Here is a 24,682-nt window from a genome sequence, read left to right as displayed (position 1 = left end):
TACAAGTGGGGTACCCCAGGGATCTGTACTTGGACCAGTGCTTTTTAATATCTTTTTTGGTGATATTGCAAATGGAATTGAGGGTAAAATGTGCCTTTTTGCAGATGACACAAACGTATGCAACAGGGTAGACACACCAGGAGGGGTAAAACAAATGATTGATGATCTAGGTAGATTAGAGGAATGGTCAAGAGCATGGCAACTACAGTTTATTGCCAAAAAATGCAAAATCATGCACTTGGGTCTCAAAAATCCAAAGACTAAATATAGTATAAATGGCACTATAATGGAAACAACTGAGGAAGAGAGGGATCTAGGTGTCACTATTTCAGGGGACTTACAGGCAGGTAGGTAATGTAACAAAGCAATGAAGAAGGCAAGTCAGATGCTTGGTTGCATAGGGAGAGGTATCAGCAGTAGAAAGAAAGAAGTAATAATGCCACTGTATAGGTCATTGGTACCAACTCATCTAGAGTACTGTGTTCAGTTCTGGAGGCCATATCTCCAGAAGGATATAAATACATTAGAGACTGTACAAAGAAGGGCAACTAAAATGGTGCATGGCCTACATCACAAAACGTACCAGGAAAGACTAAAAGATCTTAAGGTACTTATGTAGTATCTGGGCTGCCGATTTCTAAATCGGGTCGGATCGGGAGATCGCATCGCATCGCATGCGACCATGCGATTCGATGCAATGCGATGCGATGCGATGACCCGATTTTTCCATAGGAATCAATGTTAAAATGGACTGAGTCCATTTTAACATGGAATTCAATGGGAAAAATGGGTCCTTTTCATACCCCTACTATCCAAGTGGGCATGGAGTTGGATATAAACCTGTGGCGAGCGTAGCGAGCCACCGAGCCCGAAGCGTGGCGAGCGAAGCGAGCCCCGCGAGGGGACGAATACCGTCCCCTCGCGGGGCTCGCTTCGCTCGCCACGCTTCGGGCTCGGTGGCTCGCTACGCTCGCCACAGGTTTATATCCAACTCCATGCCCACTTGGATAGTAGGGGTATGAAAAGGACCCATTTTTCCATAGGAATCATTTTAACATTGATTCCTATGGAAAAATCGGGTCATCGCATCCGATATCGGATGCGATGCGATGCGATGCGATGCGATATCGCATCGCATCGCATCTGATTGTATGCCTTAACTTAAGGCATACAATCAAAAAATCGGCAGCCCAGATACTACATAAGTACCGATCTTAATATGTACACTTTGGTATGAAAGAAGAAAATAATTCCAACAAGGGGCACTCCGAACTGACTTGTTTTGTAAATACAGCTATATTATACCTTGATGTAGTGTCCCAAGAAAAATGTATTAAAATGTAACTTTTAATAATTGCATCTAAAAAAGGCTGTGAAATATGTTAAAAACATTTTTAGATGCAATTATTAAAAGTTACATTTTAATACATTTTTCTTGGGACACTACATCAAGGTATAAGATAGCTGTATTTACAAAACAAGTCAGCTCAGAGTGCCCATTGTAGGAATTCTTTTCCTCTTTCTTAGCAAATGTTGGTACCGATTCCTGGGCAGCACCTCCCTAAATATAAGCCTGAATATATGGCAAAGATATAATGAATAGGGAATATCTGACTAGCACAAAACACAATATTTGACTGTGCGGATTTTCCTTCTCCTCTCATATGAACACTTTGGAGCAGAGAAGGGAAAGGGGGAACATGATAGAAACTTTCAAATATATCAAAGGCTTTAACAAGGTACAGGTGGGAGACATTCTTCACAGGAAGAGGAGCAGCAGAACAAGAGGACATGCACTGAGACTAGAGGGAGGAAAATTCAGTGGAAATTTGAGGAAGAATTACTTCACAGAAAGAGTAGTAGTGGAATAGCCTCCCATCAGAGGTGGTAGAGGCAAATACAGTAGAACAATTTAAACATGCTTGGGATAGGAATACTGATATCCTTACAAAAAAATAAGGATACAATATCATGAGGTAACATGTTTAAAAAAGGGGCAGACTAGATGCGCCAAGTGGTTCTTATCTGCCGTCAAATTCTATGTTTCTATGTTTCTAAACTGGAGACTCTAATGTACTTGTCTTCTTGCTCAGTTGTGCACCGGGGCCTTCCACTTCTCTTTCTACTCTGGTTAGAGCCTGTTTGTGCTGCTCTCTGAAGGGAGTAGTACACAAAATTTTAGGAAAAGTTCAGTTTCTTGGCCACATTCTTGTATGGAATAGCCTTCATTTCGAAAACAAGAAAAGGCTGTCGAGTTTCACATGAAGTTCTGTTTTTCTGGCCATTTTGATAATATAATCAAACCCACAAATGTGATGCTCCAAATACAAATTCGGCTCATTTGCAGTTTTTACGAATGGCAACTTCAGACAAATTCTGGTATATAAATGAGTAATCTATCAATAGAACTCAGCTGTATATGGCCATGAGGTCTATGATTGTCGGCACCCCCCCCCCCCCCCCACACACACACACACACACAAGAATAACCAGGGACTGGTTGCAAAAATACAGGACAAACTGATTAGTGGTTCCCCTGTAATTCTAGAGCCAGCAACAGGCTCTTGGACTGTTCCTTGTTACAAAAATATGGGGTACAAAGAAAAAAGAATCGGGGTCCCTCGTATTTTTATAACTACAGTAGTGCCGGGCTTCAAGTTCCCCCAACCAAAATATGACACTGGCTGCTCACCCCTGGCCGAGTCCCTGGGGTAGTGGGGACCTTCCCAATAAAGGGGTCCCCCCTCCAGGGCACCCCCAGTCCAGGCTGAAGCCCAGGGCTGTCCCCAGCACCCCTGGGTAGTGGGCATCAGGTTGATGGAAATTAAATAATTTTAAAAAGTGTAAAAATAAGATATTGGGTTTTGTAGTAGAAAAATGCAATTCTCCGTCAGCCTCCCCTGCATGCTGAGACATAGAGAACCACAAGTCCCAGCATGTGGGTCATTAATGGGTATGCTGAGACTTGTAGTCCCACTACAGAACCAATACACAAAGAAGTGACCCACACAAAAATATAATTTTATTACACACTTCATACATACATACTGTCTTGGTCAAGTCAAGTAGGCAATCCAGGGGTTAAATAAAACCCCAGCAAAACCTGATACCAAACAAACTAAGGAGCTGCAAGTGTATTTACACTTGTGCCTCCTCCCCGAGAATGAGGCAATCCCGTGTGATGTCAGTCACTGGGATTCCCTCAAACTATCATGAGCTGGATCCGGGGAGCTCTACACCTGATAGGCTGTGCGTAGCTTCATAGACACACATGTTATGAATTAACATGTGCGTCTATGGCAGGTTCCCACCTTAGATGTCTAGGGTGGGATCCGGCAATTCAAGCTGACCGCAAAGTCAATTGTGGTCAACCACAAAATTGACCTTGTGGTCAGAAAGAATTGTACTACTTCTTTGTGGAAAGAGAAGATATGCTCTGATAATTTTTTGTACAAATGCTGTATGAAGTGCTACAATATCTAACAAAGTATATGACATTATCTTGAGAGATCTTAAGCTGAGTACACACTGGGCGATATACAGTATGGTTCATATTATGGACGATGTCCCCCTGACATCTGTAAATGCAGCTCAATATGACAGTATTGTCAGCCACTGCATGTACAAAGCAGGGGGCAGGTGACGTCACTGACCGATATCGTGAACAATATCGGCCAGTGTGTATGTACTATATAGTTTTCTGTGGCAGCCATGGGAATCGCTTCATTGTGTACCCAGGATTAGTCTTTGGGCTATATTTTGAAGTGGTATTGAGTTACTGTAAGTAAAGAAAAGGATCTAAGAGTCCAAATAGACAACAAACTGGGGTGTAGTGCTCAACGTAATATAGCAACAAAAAAGGCCAACAAAATTCTCGCATGTATTAAAAGGGCCATGGAAACTAGGGACTCAAAAGTAATTATGCCTCTGTACAAATCATTGGTTAAACCGCACCTCAAATACGAAGTACAGTTCTGGGCCCCGCACTATAAAAAGGACATCATAGAATTAGAAAAAATCCAATGGGATGGAGAATTTAAGCTACAAGGAAAGATTAAACAATTTGGGACTATTTAGACTAGAGAAAAGACGTTTAAGGGGGGATATGCTCAACGTGTATAAATATATTAGGGGCCAATATAAGGAACTGTCAAACAACCTTTTTTCTACTAGAAAGGAATCTAGGATGTGAGGGCATGAGTTTAGATTAGAAGAAAAAAGATTTTGTTCATCTATAAGAAAAAAAATTCTTTACAGTCAGAGCAGTCAAACTTTGGAACTCTCTTCCTGGAGAAGTGGTGTCGGCAGACACTATAAATATGTTTAAAATAAGGTTGGATAAACATTTATTGGTTAAAAACATCCATGGGTATGAATAAGTAACATAATCTGTCTTTAAAATATCAGAACATACGATACAACAAGGGATAAGCTACTATAAACATAGGTTGAACTGGATGGACGTAAGTCTTTATTCAGCCTCACCTACTATGTAACTATATAGTATTAGAGATTATAGAGACCATAAGATATAAAGTTGATGCCATAGACCTTATACAGTGTATCCCTGCTTTCCTCTTGGAGTTTTAAATTTTGTGGCTGAAAATGTATAATTCTGAATGTTTTTCTAACTTTGATGAATCACAGTCATAATCATTTACAGTGTGAGCAAAATATGTATTTTATTACTTTATACAATCAAGTTATAGCATTGATGAGTTTGGAGTCATATGTTACATTCATTCCAAAGCGTCTGCCATACAAGTATTCTGTTTCCAAAGACACTAAGTCATGGGTAAGGAGGGGAACAAACAATCAGTATAATGGTAGCTGGCACGGTGTGGAAGACAATAAAAGGTTCCAAGAAATGCATGAGGTAAAGAATTCATATCCGATTGATGATGTTCAAAGTTGCAGATGACAGCGAGTAGATAGCCATTGCCCAGACAGAAAGAATGCCCGCCACGCACAAATCTGCAAGAGAATTGCAAAATTATCGCATCACTATCATCATTATATGCTGTCACTCGCAAATCCGTAGACAATTCACAAAACATCTAATGGTTTTTGCAGTCTGTGCAAATGTCTGAGGGTCTGACCCTACCAGTAATCTACGACAGAGACAGACTGATCGAGGCCGGCGCTGATGTCACAGACATCCCTTAAAATGCTTGGACAGGCCTGTGCTTCTTCAAACACTACCAGAAAATGGTTGGTTACCATCATCAAACTCTGGCTTCCTGTCAGCCAACAACCTTGGGCCAAATTATGGTACATACTGTATGCAATTGCTTTTCTCCTTTTGGTTAATGCTGCATACCTCCCAAGGGAGGAGGAGGGATGGTGGTCGAACATTTTGGGGGCATAGCCTATCGGGAAGGGGGCATGGCCTATACTCTTGATGCTCTTGCAAGGCCACGCCCTGGTGTCGCCGCTGTGGAGGCATGAATAGATGCTGTGCACATGAGCACAGTATCTATTCACGGGCAGGGCCGGTGCAAGGCACCCTAGGCCCCAGCAGTGCACATGGTTTTGTCCATTTGAGAAGGAATTGGCCTTTGCGAGTGAACCAGAATAAGGGCCATTGTGTGTTGTGTATATATGTGGGCTGTGTGTTATATATACGTATGTATGTTGTGTATTTATGTATGCTGTGTGTTATGTGTGTGTATGCATGATGTTATTGGTTGTATATATGCTATGTGTTTTAGTCCTTAGCTCCCCTCTAGTCCTCTCCCACTTGTCTTTAGTACCCCAAGCCCCCTGGTGTCTTAGGGGGTTATTCTGGTTGACACACGGATGTGAATTGCGAGTCCACCAGAACCCGCCCTGCGAATGGCAGGCCCTATTCGCACACCCTACATGTTCACAATGCCTGCAGATGGATGTTTTACATAAACATCCATTCGCAGGCCATGGGGAAACCCCCACATCTTTCGATGGTCGCCGGCCTGCCACCCCACGCCCTCCTCCTATGACCGCCTGCAATGTTGGGTGTGTGAACAAGGCCGCACACACCTTGCGCATACACATGCGCAGAAATGTGCATGCATATGTGCATTGCAAAAACATCAGATGTGTGCGTACGCATACCCACGGCCCTTAATCCGGCTCTGCTCGTCAGACCTGTACATGTTCATTGTGGATTCTGCACATGTGCAGAATAAAATGCACCACAGATGTATTAAGCATTGGGCGTACGTACATCTATGAATTAGGCTATCAGTTCTATGCAGTTATGTCTTAGTTATATTCTACTTTGCATCTGCCACCATATAATCAATAAACAGGTCAATATTTTGTCATTTTATCATCATTTGTCATTCGTTTTGCGTCTTGACGTATGCCAACCTCCCATAAAAATTTGGATAAAAGTTAATTGGTTGACCTATCCAAGAACAGTTTATATCTGACACTGGGGATTTCACGAAAACTGTCTTTTCTGAGGTATTTTGAGCAAGAGCTATCTCATGCTGTATAGTCATTGCTGTTTATTTTTGGAATGGGGATTTTTATTAGCTGTACTTAACACTATCGCCTACAGCTGCGACAATTTTTTATGGACTACTCACAAGCCAATGCTGGATCTCTTACTAAGAGCTTCTTCAAAATAAATAACTTTACATGGGTCTACGTGGCATACTTCCCACTAATCCTATTTAACACCACGGCAGAGCACTCCACTGTTAAACATTTAAGAGTGGACTAGTGCTTGTGCTATTTTATTTTTTTATTACTTGCGGATTGTAAAACTGCTGGCCAAACTAGTAAAAAAACATGTTTTGGGCAACTTATTGAGATACTCTTGGAGCTAAACATTTCCATGACAAAGGATAAGACTTTTACACAGAAAAGATAGAAAAAAGGGTACTTGTGAGTTATCCGGGCTCCCGATTTTGGGTACTTGCGATTTGCATGCGATATCGCATGCGATATCGCATGCGATTTGCATAAGATTTGCTATTCATTTCATTACCCCACTATCCCCAAAGTGTGTCTATCAACGTGAACCCGAAGCGTGGCGAGCGCAGCGAGCCCGCGAGGGGCGGCGGTACGCGTCCTCCGACCTTTTCATGCCCTACTATCCACTAGGGCGTGGAGTGAGAATAGAATAGTGTGGCGAGCGCAGCGAGCCACCGAGTCCGAAGCGTGGCGAGCGCAGCGAGCCCCGCGAGGGGACGCGGACACCTTCACAGGTATCCGCGTGCCCTTGCGGGCTTCACAGGTGTCCGCGTCCCCTCGCGGGGCTCGCTGCGCTCGCCACGCTTCGGGCTCGGTGGCTCGCTGCGCTCGCCACACTATTCTATTCTCACTCCACGCCCTAGTGGATAGTAGGGCATGAAAAGGTCGGAGGACGCGTACCGCCGCCCCTCGCGGGCTCGCTGCGCTCGCCACGCTTCGGGTTCACGTTGATAGACACACTTTGGGGATAGTGGGGTAATGAAATGAATAGCAAATCTTATGCAAATCGCATGCCAAATCGCATGCAAATCGCAAATCGCATGCGATATCGCATGCGATATCGCATGCGATCTAGTACCAAAATCGGACGCCCAGATAACTCACAAGTACCGAAAAAAGTTATGTAAGAATTAAAAGTTGGCTGCTTTCATTTTTGTATTTTAATCAACAATATAATATCGTCAATTGCATTTGGTCTGGTCCCAAAAAAAATCGACTGAGAACTTCAAGATTTTATTGTGTTTACCAAAAATAGTGATACATTGTTATTCACTAAAATTACATATTGGATCATTTTAGCTCCACTGTGACATACAACTTTGCTGCCACCATGCAATTAAATTAATGAAATCTCAGAATTGCAGGATATTTTTTTTTTCATTGTAATTAAATGTTTCGGTACTCTTTACCTAGCACGGTGCCCATCGCGGGCATTGAATGCACTACAAAATCGGGTGCGACGCGACCGACGCGATGCCCGCGATTTCCCATAGGGACCAATGTTACATTTCTCAATTGACCCGATTTTTCTGTTCAATGCCTCAATTGACACGATTTTTTCATAGGAATCAATGTTAAATGGCCCACAGAGGCCAAATAGGCACCCTGAAGTGTGAAATGGCCCCCACAATTGTTAACGCCACCCCATGATCAACGTGAACCCGAAGCGTGGCGAGCGCAGCGAGCCCGCGAGGGGCGGCGGTACGCGTCCTACGACCTTTTCATACCCCCACTATCCATGTCGGCGTGGAGTTGAGAATAGAATAGTGTGGCGAGCGCAGCGAGGCGAGCGCAGCGAGCCCCGCGAGGGGACGAGGATACCTGTGAAGCCCGCGAAGGGACGCGGGCTTCACACGCTTCGGGCTCGGTGGCTCGCTGCGCTCGCCACACTATTCTATTCTCAACTCCTCGCCACGCTTCGGGCTCGGTGGCTCGCTGCGCTCGCCACACTATTCTATTCTCAACTCCACGCCGACGTGGATAGTGGGGGTATGAAAAGGTCGTAGGACGCGTACCGGCGCCCCTCGCGGGCTCGCTGCGCTCGCCACGCTTCAGGTTGATGTTGATCGTGGGGTGGCGTTAACAATTGTGGGGGCCATTTCACACTTCAGGGTGCCTATTTGGCCTCTGTGGGCCATTTAACATTGTTTCCTATGGAAAAATCGTGTCAATTGAGGCATTGAACAGTAAAATCGGGTCAATTGAGAAATTTAACATTGTTCCCTATGGGAAATCGCGGGCATCGCATCAGTCGCGTCGCACCCGATTTTTACTAGCCTTGAGGCCCGTCTGACGGATCGGCAAAAGTTTATGTTTATTCAATTCTTGTTCCACCTACCATTCTCAACCACAGCAGGCAGAGACGCAGCGAGGGTGGAGCCGGAGGAGCTCGAGCTCCAGGCACCAAAAATTTGCAGGGCGCTGGTGCCTTGCACCGCAAATTACCCCCCTGCTGTGTCTTGCGCCGCCACCTGCCCTCTGTCTTCTCTGTGTCCTGACTCCTGCACGCCCGGATGGGGCTCACAATATCAACTGTGAGCTGGGCAGCACAGGAGTAAGGGCACTCCCTCCAGTCTCCTTCTGTACTCCCCCTTTCTCTGAATTCCCCAGTATGTACGTATTACGTACAGTACATCATGCGGTGGAAGCAGTCCAATGAGAGAGACTAGAGGAGCTGCATTAAGGTGCATACTGCTGCTAACCTGTGCCCAGGCTTGCATATAAAACAATATTAAATCATAATCATTGATGGGGGCGGGGTTTTGTGGGGGGTGTCACAATCTATCATAATCATTGAGATGGGGGGCACTGTCTGATAGCAGGGCAAAAGCTGCTGCAGAAGCCATAGCAGGTCTCCAACTATCCATCTTCTCTTCCCAACCACAGCAGGGCAGGAGCTGCTGCAGCAGCCAGAGCAAGTCTCCAACTATCCACATTCCCTCCCTAACCACAGCAGGGCAGGAGCTGCTGCAGCAGCCAGAGCAAATCTCCAACTATCCACCTAAAATTATATTACATTTAATAATTTTTATACCTTTTAATAAGCAGCCCAGTATATGTTTTTATTCATTTGCTATATTCCTATCAAGAAACACTGCATGCATTGGAAGTAAGAGTGTATTCAAATAACCAATATACTGAGTAACAATCACATACAGGTTAAAACAATATTAATGAAATTACAATGTAATCATGAGAGAGAGATAAGGAGAGAGAGATAGGGAAAATATAGAGAGAGATGGATTTATTGTGACTGGGGATCGAGTCCTTTGTATGGACAGCACATGGCCAGCTAGACTCCATTTTGAAACTCCCATAATTAAATTGTACAGCGGCTATTGTGTTACAATCCCACATTCCCAGAAAGACTCCTGAATGTAGTCAATACTAATCTCATTCTCCATTATACTAACATCCTATACTCAGATAGTAGGTAGTAATAGGCCATCCAACTATTGTTGCACCACAAGTCCAAACATACCTTTGTCATTTTCACATGGATATATTTACAGTAACAAAGCAAGGCACATGGCTCCGCAAACATGCTTCACTACAAACCTACCACAAACAAATACTACACAAATAATACTACAGATGTGTCCATGTTACATTACCAGTTCCAACTCCAGACTTACAATATATATGCTAGAACATTATCTGATTCCACATTAACATTACAGCTACACTAAACTACATAACAATTCCAGATTTACAGCTACATGAAGCTACATAACAATTCCAGATTTATATCTAAATGAAACTAAACATTATCTAACTAACCATCACAGCTACCTAAACAGTACAATCAACACAGATTATCGAAACTATGCCATCATACACTATACCAGTGGTCGCCAACCCGTCATTCGCGAGCTACCGGTCGCTCACCTGAGCAAAACAAGTGGCCCGTCCATGTGTCCGCCGGCCTGTGTGTCTGCCCGCCCGTGTGTCTAGCCACCCGCCTGTCAGCTGCTGCTGCCCCTGCCTTCCCCTGTCGGTTCCTTCCCCTGCACACAGAGAGACAGATGCTAGAAGTCATATTTCACCTCTTGCGTCTGACAGGAAGCACAGCTCTGCACTTCCTGGTAACGCTGCAGAGCTGTGCTCCCTGTCCAGACTCTGGAAGTGCAGAGGTGTGAAAAATTACTTCTAGCGTCTGTCTCTCTGTGTGCAAGTGAAGGCAGGGGAATTAGACACTGTGCATGCGTCTAATCAGGCAGGCAGGCAGGCAGAGGGGCTAGGGGTATGGCCAGCAGTTCACACAGCACTGGCCATGCCCTAACATCGACAAAACAGCACCCAAAAAATGTTGGCGCATGCCTGCGGCACGTGCATATATTCCTTTATCCACTGCAATAGTTGGGAGGTATGCATTAGGTGTGAGGGGCATTGCAATGTGTGGCATAATGTGTCAGGGGCATTACAGTGTGCAGCATAGTATCATAGGCATTGTGGTGTGCTGCATCATGTTTTGGAGAAATTGCGGTGTTTGGCATAATATGTCGGGCATTACAGTGTGCAGCATATTGCGCAGGGGGCATTACAGTGTGCGGCATAGTATCAGGGGCATTTGTCAATTTTAGTAGCTCTCTGGGAGGTTTTTGTCGCGAGTAGCTCTCGCTCAATTAAGGTTGGAGACCACTGCACTATACCATACTGATACTTACTGTAGCAATAGATTGAAGAAAGCAACTTCAGGTGATGTAGATTCCATATGCAGATCCATGCATTATTTTGTGTCTGTTCCCCATGTTACCTTTTTAGAATTCTGAGCAATAAGGAACTGTGCAGTCCAAACGGGTTGGGTTAATTAGGTCTACAGCATTATGATCGACAGTTATTAGGTCAACACCATTAGGTCGACATGGGAAAAGGTCGACATGGGAAAAGTTGGACATGGTTCTAGGTCAACATGGGAAAAGGTCGACGTTGTTCTAAGTCGAAAGGTCATTTGTTCGACAGGTCATTAGTTCGACATTGTCTAGGTCGACAGTCGAAAGGTCGACATGGGGTTTTCACAGTTTTTTGGCCTGAATGTCAACACAGTCGACATGGATACAGTTTGAAATGCACCGCATCCCCTTGCATCGCTTGTTGCGCTCAAGATGCATCAGGCACAGTGCCTCGCTACGCTCGGCACACTATTTTATTCTCCCACCACGCCCTAGTGGATGGTAGGGCATGAAATACCGCCTGTTGGCACATGTTGGCTCAAATAACATTGAAAAACTCCATTTCGACCTTTTGACTGTAGACCTAGACAATGTCGAACTAATGACCTGTCGATTTAATGACCTTTCAACCTAGAACCATGTCGACCTTTTCCCATGTCGACCTAGACCCATGTTGACCTTTCCCATGTCGATCTAATGGTGTTGACTTAATGACTGTCGACCATAAGGCTGTAGACCAAATGACCTCATCCCATCCAAACTGCTGCCCAGGAAATATTCCTGTGGGTGTGTCTCTGAACAAGCAGCAGTTATAACTTATTGGTTCTTTTGGGAACCTCAGAGAAATCAGAGCTATCTGTGAACATGTAAATAGACTAAGATCTGACCACATCTGTAGGCACAAAGAGGCAGCTTTGAATGTACAGTGTGCCGGGAAGAGTTGGCTCAGTAGAAATGATCTGATAAAGTTTTATTTTTTGTATTGGAAATGGTGTCAAAGGAACTTGTATATATCATGCGGTCTTTGTAGATGTTGGTTTAAATGATTGACCCTACACTTGTTCCAAAAAAATGGGTCATACCAAGCTGTCCCTAATATCCAATGGTGTGTTGTATTCCTCAATACATCTATGACCCTGATGTAGAGAACATAGTCAAGTTTCTTCAGTAGGCTGTGCAGAATTGGATTACTGAATCCAAGAGAAAATATTCAAGTTATCAGATATCTTTGGAAAATGGAGATTAGTAACCCATCTTGTTGCTGTTGTGATCCAGACAAATTTGGATGCAGCAAAACATACATTTTGAAACTATTTTATATGCTCATTGATTATCATGAATGTTTATTTTCTGATTGTCACTGACTGCGGGCATCTTGGATGCTCAGGCAGCACAGTGAAAGCAAATATGTCATTATGTTGGCATTTCTATTATAGGCACTTCTCCGGCCTGGTGCCTCCCTGCTTTACATACTCTGCTGAGCTGGTAGAGCCGGTCCTGAGTGCTACTAAGAGGAACGGAGTGCCTGCATAGGCATGTAGAGGGTTAAACATCCCTCAGCTGCATGTCATAGGGACATGTGACTCGGGGATCCTATGGGAAAGGGAGGTTTGGCCAGAGGGAAAAGGGATTATAGGAGCAGGAAGGGGAGGAGGCTTCCTCTTCTTCCTGCAGAATTTGAAGGGATAGGTTGTGTGTGTTAGGGCTCCTCAGCGTGTCAGGCTTACAGGTTCCAGGTACCTCACTTATTGCAGCGTTGGGTATGGCCTCTTCTGCCGCAGCTTCACGGCCACGGCGCTCTGCCCGCCGCCCTGCTCGTTTTGCAGGGGACGATGGTGGGGACGCTGGCGACGATACCCCCCTTCCCCTGCAGCCTCCGGCGCCGCCCGCTGCTCGTCGCGGGTCGCGGGGAGTGACGCGCACCGGTAGAGGCATTGCGCCTGATCCGGGTGCGCGGGCTTCATCGCGGCCTGCTAGGGGGGCGGGCTGGCCGAGCGCAGCGTGGGGGGACCGCGTCATCGCGACGCGCCGGCCGGGGCTCCAGGTCCGGCGCGTCACGCGGGGTCAGGGGATCCCAGGAGTATGGTGGCGGGGCCGGAGCCGGCGAGGACGCCGAGCGGGCAGCATCGCTGCCTCCAGCGCCGAGCGGGGCTTCCGGCGCACGCGCACACCGCGGCGGGTCACGGCGGGGGGGGGAGGCATGCCCCTGCAGAGGGGACCGACTACGGGGACATGGATGTAAGTCACGCTGCGGCCGGCCAGAGGCGGCAGAGTAGAAGGCAGCGTGACTCATCCAGCCACGCTGGGCAGCTTGGGGATGAGACGGATTCGGGCAGCGGGGCACCACAGGGAGGCAGGCCACTATTGAGCAGGAGGGAACTGGAGGTTGATGGGGGGGTCGCGGCCTGGTGGCGGGGGGATGCAGGCCGTGCTGGTCGCTCGGGCTCTGTAGAGGGTCCTGGCAGGGGCCGCACGCGGGCAAACCCTGCCGTTGCTTTTGACCCATCCCTATTGTCCTCTGCCCTCACGTCCATGGCCAGCGCCCTGGGTCCCCTGGCCGATAGCCTCTCCCCCGGGAATAGGGAACCCAGAAGGAGTAGGGGATCGAGGTCACGGGGAGAGCCCATACCGGGCTGCTCCCAGTTCATGCAGGCCGTTAGGGAGGTGGGGTCGGCCGTAGCGGCCATAGAGGGCTGGCCCTCCACATCTGGCCATACACAGCGTGCCGCGGGGCGCAGGATGTCCCAGGCACTTTATCACTTCTTCTCTCTTATCACTGCTTCATACATCTACCTCTGTGTACCAGACCTTAGAGGGAAAAAGTGTAGACTGTCCATAGCAAACAAACAGATTATATAATTTATCTAGCACAGTCTTTAAAATGACAGGTAGTGGCTGTGCTATGTAATCTCCGCTTTAGCTCTCTAGTTCAATATATATCTCCATTAATCACATAAACTAAGAGACCACTTCTGCTCTCCGGATGAGCATACATTGCTCCTTAAATACTGTTTGTTCCTATAAACATTAATAGTTTGTAGCTCCAACAATCAACATTTAAAAATTGAAGAAGGATACCAACAGAAAGATCAGGGCTGCCTTTCGTATGGCCTTAATGGGCACTTGCCCAGGGGCCCCAGTTTAATGATCATATTCTGATAGCTGAGGATCCCCTTTTTCCAGGGATACCAGAATTTTGAAAACTGGCCCTGGGGAACTGGAGATATCCAACTTCAAAGCAGCAGTCCACATCCAACCTGTTAATTGCAATTCCCAGTCATATTTCTCAGGTTCTCGCTGGGACTCTTACTTTTCTGTTGACACTAGCGGCTTGTCTCTATCATGCCCAGAACCAGAGATATCAGCCTTCCAGTAGCCAGTCCCTGCTCTAGCTCCAAACCTCTGGTGTACAGTTTTATATTTTTGTCAATGGATTGCTCTGGCTCCTGATCTCTGATCCCCAAGTTCCCAGCACCTCCTGAAAGTTGGGACTGTAGGTTTTTATACCATTGAAGGCTAAGAAATCTATTTCAAGATAATGGCGATATCTGCAGTCAAAGAAGTTGCCCTTCCACTGGAAAATGACGGATATTAAGCTCACTCCATTATCCAACCCTCCCCTGCCTTTAAAACACCCCCTACCTCCCTGGAAGTCATTTACAAGGGACCCTTCATTCAGCTCAGTGCCCCCTTCCACACGCTAGTGTTCTCCCTCCCACCACCTGTGCAGTAAAGGAGTAATTAGCAGAAGTTACTGCTCCAGGTCCTACATGTTGAGTTGAAGATAGAGCACCCCCTGCCACCCGTGGGACATCAAAGCTGCTGCTGATACCACCCCCACCCCTAGGAGGGGAGAATGGGTAAGGGCCCCAGTGCATTGCTTTGCCCAGGGGCCCACACTGCTGTTAAGACGGCCCTGAGAAAGATAGTCCATTATTAAGCACAGTTTACAAGAAAATGCTGAACCTCAAAATTCTAGTATAACAAACTCAACTATAAGGCTGTCACCGGTTAGTTTAGGGGTCTATGTACTAAGACTTGAAGAGAGAAAGTGGAAGAAGAAGATAGAGTATCAGCTCTTTTTTCATGTAAGATGGCAGCTAAGAGCTGATTGGCTGGTGCTTTATCTCCTTCTGCATCTACTGTATTACCCTCTGAAGCTTAGTACATAGACCCCTGTGACTCTTACTGTAAATCAGATGCAGCTAATCCTGCACATATCAATTTATATAGATACCAGAGTGAAAATACTACAGTTTTACTGGATTACATCTGCCTGCATACATTTGTATATGCAATTATTATAATTTACAATTTTTCCAGCCTAGGGTTATTCACATTTTGCTGCTCATAAAGATGACATATCTGCATAGTACTGTATGTGGTGTGGTCAGCTGGGTCACAGATCACAATCAAAGTAGCATAATATTGGTCAGGACTTTATTCAAGACTGGAGAGTAGGTTGCCAAAGTAAAGTTCAAAGCAAGCAAATGCGCAGTCTGTGGGTCACTACTTACAATGTCTCAACAAACAGGATTTGACAGAACTGGCCCAGAGAAAGGAAAACTGAATCCAACAAACAGCAGGACAGAGCATTTAATAAGGGAATATAATAGTGTAGTGAAGTGTCTGTGAAACAGATTGTGACTGTGATGTTGATGAGGTAACAGGAGGCACATAGACATTGACTCAGTGGTATACATATATCTGTAGAGCAACTAATCGGTAATCCTGATGACTGAGGTCTAGTTCATACTGTATAACCAATTTATGTGTTGCTTGATAATAGACTGTGACTCATGAGCAACACCTCAGTCTCAATAAACGGAGGTCACTGATTTGAATCCTTATGAGTTGTGTTCACAGTATAATCAGAGCTACTTAATCCTCTTAGACTAGTCAGATGGCTCATTAAAGATCTACATTTTAAATAACAGAGTAGATGAACCTTATTCGTGGAATTAAATTAAAAAGAAAACAATATAATTATATTATAATTCTTCAGTGAATTTCAAAGAATTTTGAAAGTTTTTTTAGGTTTAAATCTAAAAAGGGCTGAATCATCTGATGTAGAGGATAAAAGGGTTACTGTATTTTTTAAACCAATTGTAATTTTAATGTTCTAGTGGGCATAGCAGATCAGTTGAATTGGAACAACTTTTCTGTTGTTTTTAACATTTACAGTGTATTGGTTGATTCATTACCTTAATCCAAGGGTCTTCTAGCTATTTTGCGCTGGGACCCCATCAGACAATAAAAATAATTACAGGAGCCCAGCAAAGTCCTGCAGAAGGTCATCGCATCACATACAGCACATACATGGCAGCATTATGGAGGCACAAAATGATGAGTCTAAAATAACAGACAATTCAACAGATTTTTCAGACTCCTTGAAACACTGACTGAGAATAGAAAAGTCATGAGCCTGATGGTCACAACATGGAGTCGCGACCCCATGCTGAGAAGGTCGGGACCCCCTTTGGGGTCAGGACCCACAGTTTGAGAACCGCTGCCTTAATCCAAGTAAATCCTTCTACATATCTGTTACCTTTTGTAATGGTTTGGTAAAAGACTCATCTTTATTTATAATCAAATAGAGTGCTTTCATTTAAGAGTGAAATTTGCATAGAAAGCCAACGGCAAAAGAAATGTTCTACAGAATGAGTGTGTTGATAAATTATGATGCCAAGGTTTTTTTTATTGTATAATTAATTTATTTTTAAAATTTATAGGAGACATAGCCAGAAACCTGACCGCAGTGCACTTCATTAATCTTCTAGTCTGTGGTTGGATCTGTGTTGCCTCCAAAATCAGTTGCATTGCAGCAATAGCATTCTTGTACTATATGTAATGTGGTCCATCTTTGGCAGCATTTACATCAAATCAAAGGTGGTATTGATATGTTTTAAGGCTACCTTGGCACCCAAAAGCAAAACGTTTTTCATGAACTATTTGATTTACCGCTTCACATTCTAGGAATAATCTGGTGCCAGGCGATACCATAAAAATACATATTAGTCGTCAGATTGTGAAATAGAAGTGTATTATTATTTGAATGAACTTAAGCAGAACAGCCAACCCAATTTAAAAGAGAAATATGAACAGCTGGTAATTCATATTTTAATAGTGATATAGTTCTTCAAATTCACAAATGCAGCATCGGTTTTAAAGCATAGAAGTCTGCAAAAGTCATCACAAAGTAATGTGTTCAATTATGTATGAAGCTTTAGATTTCTATTCTTGGAACTAATAAAGTTACATTTAAACCTTTTGTATGAATGTTTTGTAATAGTACATTTCAGGAATCATTATACCTAAAATAAAACTTAAAATAAAAAAAATAATATATAACATTCATACCTTACGTTGACAGAACTTCAAATGTTTGGAATTGTGTTTAGCATGTAATGCACAGCTGTGTTCTACTGAAAGTCACTAGCCACGTAAACTAAAATACACAGCTAATGAGATGACAAAGGACTGAAATGTTTATGTAAAGTGCTGTATTTTGGCATTAATGGATTAATAAATGTGTTGAACATTTCAAGCCTCGTGAGTGTACCCCTTATTTTTAGTAGGGCTTACTTAAAAGTCATATGTTCTAATCATTCAAATTCCGTATAGGAAAATACATTGTTCTTATCAGCAGAGAAGGTCCTGCATTGTCTATCCAAGGTCTAGGGCCCTCAAAATGCCAGAGCCATGACCTCTACCCTTGTGCACTATTGCACATACTGAGGGTGGGTTTGTTTTGTCTTTCCAAAGGTGCAAAACAAAGGAAATATAACAATTTTTAAGTTTACCACACATATATTTTACCATTTGTTGCATGTAGTCATCAGAGGTATAATGACCAGAGTGACCGTAGGTAGCAAAAATGAGTTGGTTGTCCCGAACTGATAAACAGATTGGGGTTTGGTCACCCCACGTTATTAGATAACTCTATCCTATGAAATACACTGACTGGTGCCAAAATTGGTAAGGATATTGGAATCGAGCAGTGGGCGGCTCCTGTGCTGCTGGTCTGTTGACTGGGATACCAGTAAAGATACCTAAAGTGTGATGTATACAGCTATTTAAGCTTCATCAACTGCCAGGGCTTTGCTAATCCATCAGTTAACCAACGGATACTCCGTATTTATCCCTGTCACCCTGATCCTCATTGCCAATAACAATTTTTCCAACCTCAATACTGTATGCACACTTTACCAGGGTTACTGGTGGGATATATTACTTCTGCCCCAAAATTATTGGGTTATAAATAAATACCACTGGTAATATTTAGCCTGAGCTGTTTGGTCGTGACTCAATTCGCAATTAGTATACCACCATACCTCACTGGAGTGCCCAAACCCTTTTCGAACTTGGAAGCCAAGCAGTGAAGGGCCAGGGCAGTATCCAGGTGGGTGACCCCTGGAGAACTCCAGGTGTGGTATCATAGATAGGTATCCCAGTCAACAGACCAGCAGCACAGGAGCCGCCCACTGCTCGATTCCAATATCCTTACCAATTTTGGCACCAATCAGTGTATTTCATAGGATAGAGTTATCTAGTAACGTGGGGTGACCAAACCCCAATCTGTTTATCAGTTCAGGACAACCAACTCCTTTTTGCTACCTACGGTCACTCTCAGTGGCGGAACTAGGGAGCCATGGGCCCAGGTGCAAAAAATGCTCTGCCCCCCCCCCCCCCCGCACAATCGTTATTCAATATGGGGGGGGGGGGCGGAAAAAAATCAGATGGGCCACAAAAAAATAGTTATATTTATAAATATAAAACCATTCCCTGTACATTTCTGTGAAAAAAGTATATATATATATATATATATATATATATATATGAACCAGGGCCTATAGACACTGGCTGCATCATATATATATATATATATATATATATATATATACATACAGTGGATGCGGCCTGTCACCCCCTCAGCCAGTGTCTGTAGGCCCTGGCCTGGTGCCTATATATTTATATATATATATATATTTTTTTTCTCACAGAAATGTACAGGGAATGGATGTATTTATTAATATTATATATCTACTTTTCTGTGCCCCATCTGATGTTTTTAAGGCGGACGCCCAAACCCCCCCCCCCATATTGAAAATGATTGTGCGGTGCAGTGCGGCCCCAGCCCCCGTTTTTATGTGCGCTTAGCAGTGCGGCCCGCAGCCCCCCTTAAGTGTACTTACCTCTGCTGTCTGGTACTCCAGGGAGTCGCTCCTCCACGCCGCCTGCCTGCTCAGCCTTGGAGCAGAATCTTTTCCTATCTACTTGCGATTGGCTGCTTGTTGCTAGACTACCAAAGTATACCTGTCCCGGGCCGGAATGGATGAAGAGTCAGACCCAAGCAGGGTATGTCCCAGCGTCCGACTCCAATGCCACACGCTGCAAGTCGCTTTGTAGTACTAGTACCAGTCCTGAGCCGCCCGCCACCCACGAAACCTGTCCTGCGCTGACTGCGTACCCTTTTTCCCAACACGGCACACATCACGGCGCACAAGTCATACTTGCCTACTTTTAAAAACTAGTTTCAGGGAGATTCCAGGTGCTAGTGTGCCGTGCTATTGGGGGGGGGGGGGAGACATCATGCTCCCTGCCAAAGCTGTCTGGCACCAACCATTTACTGACACACAGGGGTGTGTTCTGCAATGGCAGACTTCACAACTTTTGTGTGCTTGAAATTGCAAGAGGGGGCAGAGAGCTACAAGCCATGTGGGTGTGGCCTGGGAGAGGGCATGGACTAGTATAGTGACCCCTATTTCTGTCATTCCATTTCCTAGCAGCTGGGCAGCCCCTGGCTCCCTGACTGCACTCCCTCTGTCCCTGCACTGTATACAAAGCACAATATTACATTATACACAGACCCCGATATTACATTATACACACAGACCACCCCATATTACGTGACACACAGACTACCCCATATTACATGATACACAGACCACCCCATATTACATGACACACAGCCCCCATACTACATGACACACAGACCACCCCATATTACATGATACACAGCCCCCATACTATAAGATACACAGACCACCCTATATTACATGATACACAGCCCCCCATATTACATGATACATACACAGACCACCACATATTACATGATACACAGCCCCCATAGTATAAGATACACAGACCACCCTATATTACATGATACACAGCCCTCATACTACATGACACACAGACCACCCCATATTACATGATACACAGACCACCCCATATTACATGACACACAGCCCCCATACTACATGACACACAGACCACCCCATATTACATGATACACAGCCCCCATACTATAAGATAAACAGACCACCCCATATTACATGATACACAGCCCCCCATATTACATGATACACACACAGACCACCCCATATTACATGATACACAGCCCCCATACTATATGATACACAGACCACCCCATATTACATGATACACAGCCCCCATACTACAGGACACACAGACCACCCCATATTACATGACACACAGCCCCCATACTACATGACACACAGACCACCCAATATTACATGATACACAGCCCCCATACTATAAGATACACAGACCACCCTATATTACATGATACACAGCCCCCCATATTACATGATACACACACAGACCACCCCATATTACATGATACACAGCCCCCATACTACATGACACACAGACCACCCCATATTACATGATACACAGCCCCCATACTATATGATACACAGACCACCCCATATTACATTCTAAACAGAACACCCCCCCCCACCCCACCCCCACAAACACACACACAGACACAAGTAAAGTACACGTCACATTCCCCTCCTCATATTACTGCCCCAGTGCACCACAGCACTAACCTTTTCCCTATTCCTGGGAGGTGCAGGGAGGACTCGGAGGCAGTTGGCAGTGTGGTGGATGGGCGGAGACAGCATCAGAGCAGACGGTGACAGGAGCAGGAGAGCAGGACTGATACACGGAGCCCACTGTGTTCGTGTGGTGGGCGGGGCCAGCATCAGGGAAGCACTGGCTGACGTCTCTCCTGCTCCTCCCGCTGCACGGACCGCCTTAGTGCACTGCACACAGCATGTGTCGAGACCCTCCTCTCCAGGCGTGCGCATGCGCAGTAAAGATGTTAATAGAAGCCCAGCCCACAAAAAAATCGGGAGGTGCGGACAGGTTTGCGGGGGAGGCTCATGCAATAAGCGGGAGCCTCCCACTGAAAACGGGAGGGTAGGCAAGTGTGGCACAAGTTCAATCTGTCATGCCGGGCAGACGGTGGCATCGGGCCCCTTTAACCTCTTGGGCCCCGGTGCACTGCACCGTCTGCACCGGCGGTAGTTCCGCCCCTGGTCACTCTGGTCATTATACCTCTGATGACTACATGCAACAAATGGTAAAATATATGTGTGGTAAACTTAAAAATTGTTATATGACTCAGTAATTATTACTTATTAGTACCAGGTTGAGTATCCCGTATCCAAAATGCTCGGGACCAGGAGAATTTTGGATAACGGATTATTCCGTATTTCGGAATATTTTAATATTTCAATGATGTATTTTGAAGTATCTTGCATGTATGCTGTATAAACACATAATATACACACAAATATATTTTATTACCACATAAAATACACACAAATATATTTTAATTGTTCAAAAAACAAGGTTTCAAAACGTGAAACAAATGTGTGTACTATCTCAGCACTGAATTTGAATGCCAAGCAATCATTGTCTTGCACATATATAGTGCCAGTTACATATCATGTCCCCAGTGATGCTGTTACAAATGTCCCCAGTGAGTTTTTAGCAAAAAAAAAAATTTTTTTCACTTTCTGGAATGTCCGTATTTCGGAATAATTCGGATAACGGATACTCGGATACGGGATACTCGACCTGTACCACACAACAAAAACAACAGAAACAATCATATTCAGAGTAATGTTTATTTCATTCATGCCTCATGCCACTTTATATTAACAAGTCCATAATAAAAGTTGTTGTAATGTTTTAAACTAAATATATATCACATTCTCTAAGAGTGCGCCCAAAAAGCGTTTGCTTTCCTTTGTTTTGCACCTTTGCAAAGACAAAACAAAACCCACCCTCAGTTATTGCTACTGAACGCTGGGCGCACCACCAACCATTTAACCACTAGCATTTATGACCATGTGGTTCCTCATGTTGGTTTAAATAAATCGGCTTTGACGAAAATCAAATAATTATTTCAGCTGTGCGGGCCCTTCCCCACGTTGCTTTGCACTATTGCACATGCCTGGTGTTTTGTCCATAGTCTTCACATCCATCCACCATGCTAGAAGACATATTTCCGAGAGTCTGGGGTATACTCGCAGGGGGTTGGCATTACAGAGACCAGTGACCCCTGACAGTTCCACTGGACCACCACTGCTATACCACTGAATGTATAGAGCCAGTGTGCACATTCCATTACCAGCACTGTATGTACAGGCACAGGTGTGTGCCACTACCTGGCAGGGCCATCTCAACGCAGTCATCTTAAAGCAGCCAGGCAGCATTCTCTTTACCTTCCAGCCTGCAGCCAGACAGGGAATGGATGTCAGCCTGCTGATAATTGGATTACCACCAATCAAAGTACTGACATTGATGCATGTGGACAACCAGCAGGAGCGCCTACAATGCTGTAAAGACAGCCTTGCTACTTGTCGCACACCCCTAGACATTACTATACATATAGTATACACAGTGTTGTGTACTTGATATACATACTGCTGCTGCATTCATCCAGAGTCATCCTATGAAGCTATTCTGACTGGTTAATTAATCTAAGAACTGGTTAAGTAATCTTCCCTCCATCACACTACTTCTACATATTCCATCTATAGGATCTGCCAATAGCGCCATCCTGAATACAAACAAGCGTGTAGTTGTGTGCTGTGGCACCTTAACGTGGATGGTGAAGTTGCCTCCTGCCATCCACTTGCTATACAGTAGGTGCCTCTGTAGCCATTGTCCAGCATGACTGCTGTTAGTAAAGTCACACTTCTTCAGCTCTCCAGAGCCTTTGGTGATATGGACACAGACCACTTTACATGGCACAAGGTCTCTGATGCATAGATATGCTGGTTTTGTAGATGTCATCACAAATGCATGGCTCAAGTTCAAGAGGGAATAGCACATATTCTGCTGTGTTGGGCAAATAAATATACCAAGAATCTCAATATAAATCTGTGTTTCTTTATTGTAAATATTGTAGTGTGTGCATCAGCATTATAGGTTTCTTTCTTTGTAGAACTACCAGTCCCAGCATGACTGCAATTAAGGTTTGATCCCCTTGCCCCATATTATTATTATTATGTATATTATTATTATATTATATTAATATTATATATATTAAAATATTATATATTAATATATTAATTATTATATTAATATTATATATATTAATATTATATTATATTAATATTATGTATATAATACATTTTAAGGTTGTGACTCCTTCAGCTTGGATTAGAACCCTGCTCACCTGCCCTGAATTATTTCAACTACATAGTAACATAGTAAGTAAGGTTGAATAAATATATTTGTCCATCAAGTTCAACCTGCTTTATATACAGTAACTAATTAAAAAAGTTAAGATGTGATATCTCCAACTAAGTTTTTCTAAATTAGACCACACTATTGATTAGAGATGTGCGGGCTCGGATTTCAGAGATCCGAGCCCCCACGGACGTCATCATTCCGAGCCCGATTCCGAGCAGTGCTTGGAGATTCCCGCCTGACTTGGTCCGTCCGCGTGATTAGAACGTCATCTCCCGGCGTCGGATTTCGCGAGGCTTTATAAGCGGCTGCCGCCAGGGCCGTCTTTTCGTATGGGCTTAATGGGCACTTGCCCAGGGGCCCCAGGTGTATAAGGGCCCTATGCTGATAGCTGAGGATCCCCTTTTTCCAGGGATACCAGCATTTTGAAAATCGGCCAAGGGGAACTGGAGATATCCAACTTCAAAGCAGCAGTCCACATCCGACCTGTTAATTGCAATTCCCAGTCATATTTCTCAAGTTCTCTCTGACTTAGAGTTTTTCTGAGCATATATTCCAAAAGCTGGGACTATCCCCTTTCTGTCGACACTAGTGGCTTGTCTCTATCATGCCCAGAACCAGAGATATCAGCCTTCCAGCAGCCGGTCCCTGCTCCAGCTCCAAACGTCTGGTGTACAGTTTTATATTTTTGTCAATGGATTGCTCTGGCTCAAGGGCGTAACTACCATAGGTGCAGGGGATGCAGCTGCTATGGGGCCCAGAGCTGAAGGGGGGCCATCTTTACTGTCTAAGTATATGTTTTACATACATTTGTCACCATCAGTTGATAAATAGGGGGCCCTTACAAACTTTTGCTATGGGGCCCACGATTATCTAGGTACGCCTCTGCTCTGGCTCCTGATCTCTGATCCCCAAGTTCCCAGCACCTCCTGAAAGTTGGGACGAATATTAAGCCCACTCCATTATCCAACCCTCCCCTGCGTATAAAACACCCCCTACCTCCCTGGAAGTCATTTACAAGGGACCCTTCATTC

At 44.6% G+C, this 24,682-nt stretch overlaps 1 pseudogene; it reads left to right on the top strand.

The window, feature by feature from the left end:
* Positions 1–18,455: 18,455 nt before the first annotated feature.
* On the top strand, positions 18,456–18,574 carry LOC146040473 (5S ribosomal RNA; annotated as a pseudogene).
* Positions 18,575–24,682: the final 6,108 nt, after the last annotated feature.

Source organism: Crinia signifera, chromosome 1, assembly GCF_055691185.1.
Source record: "Crinia signifera chromosome 1, ASM5569118v1, whole genome shotgun sequence".
In the NCBI taxonomy this organism is placed as follows: domain Eukaryota; kingdom Metazoa; phylum Chordata; class Amphibia; order Anura; family Myobatrachidae; genus Crinia; species Crinia signifera.
This window is presented reverse-complemented; position numbering and strand designations above follow the sequence as displayed.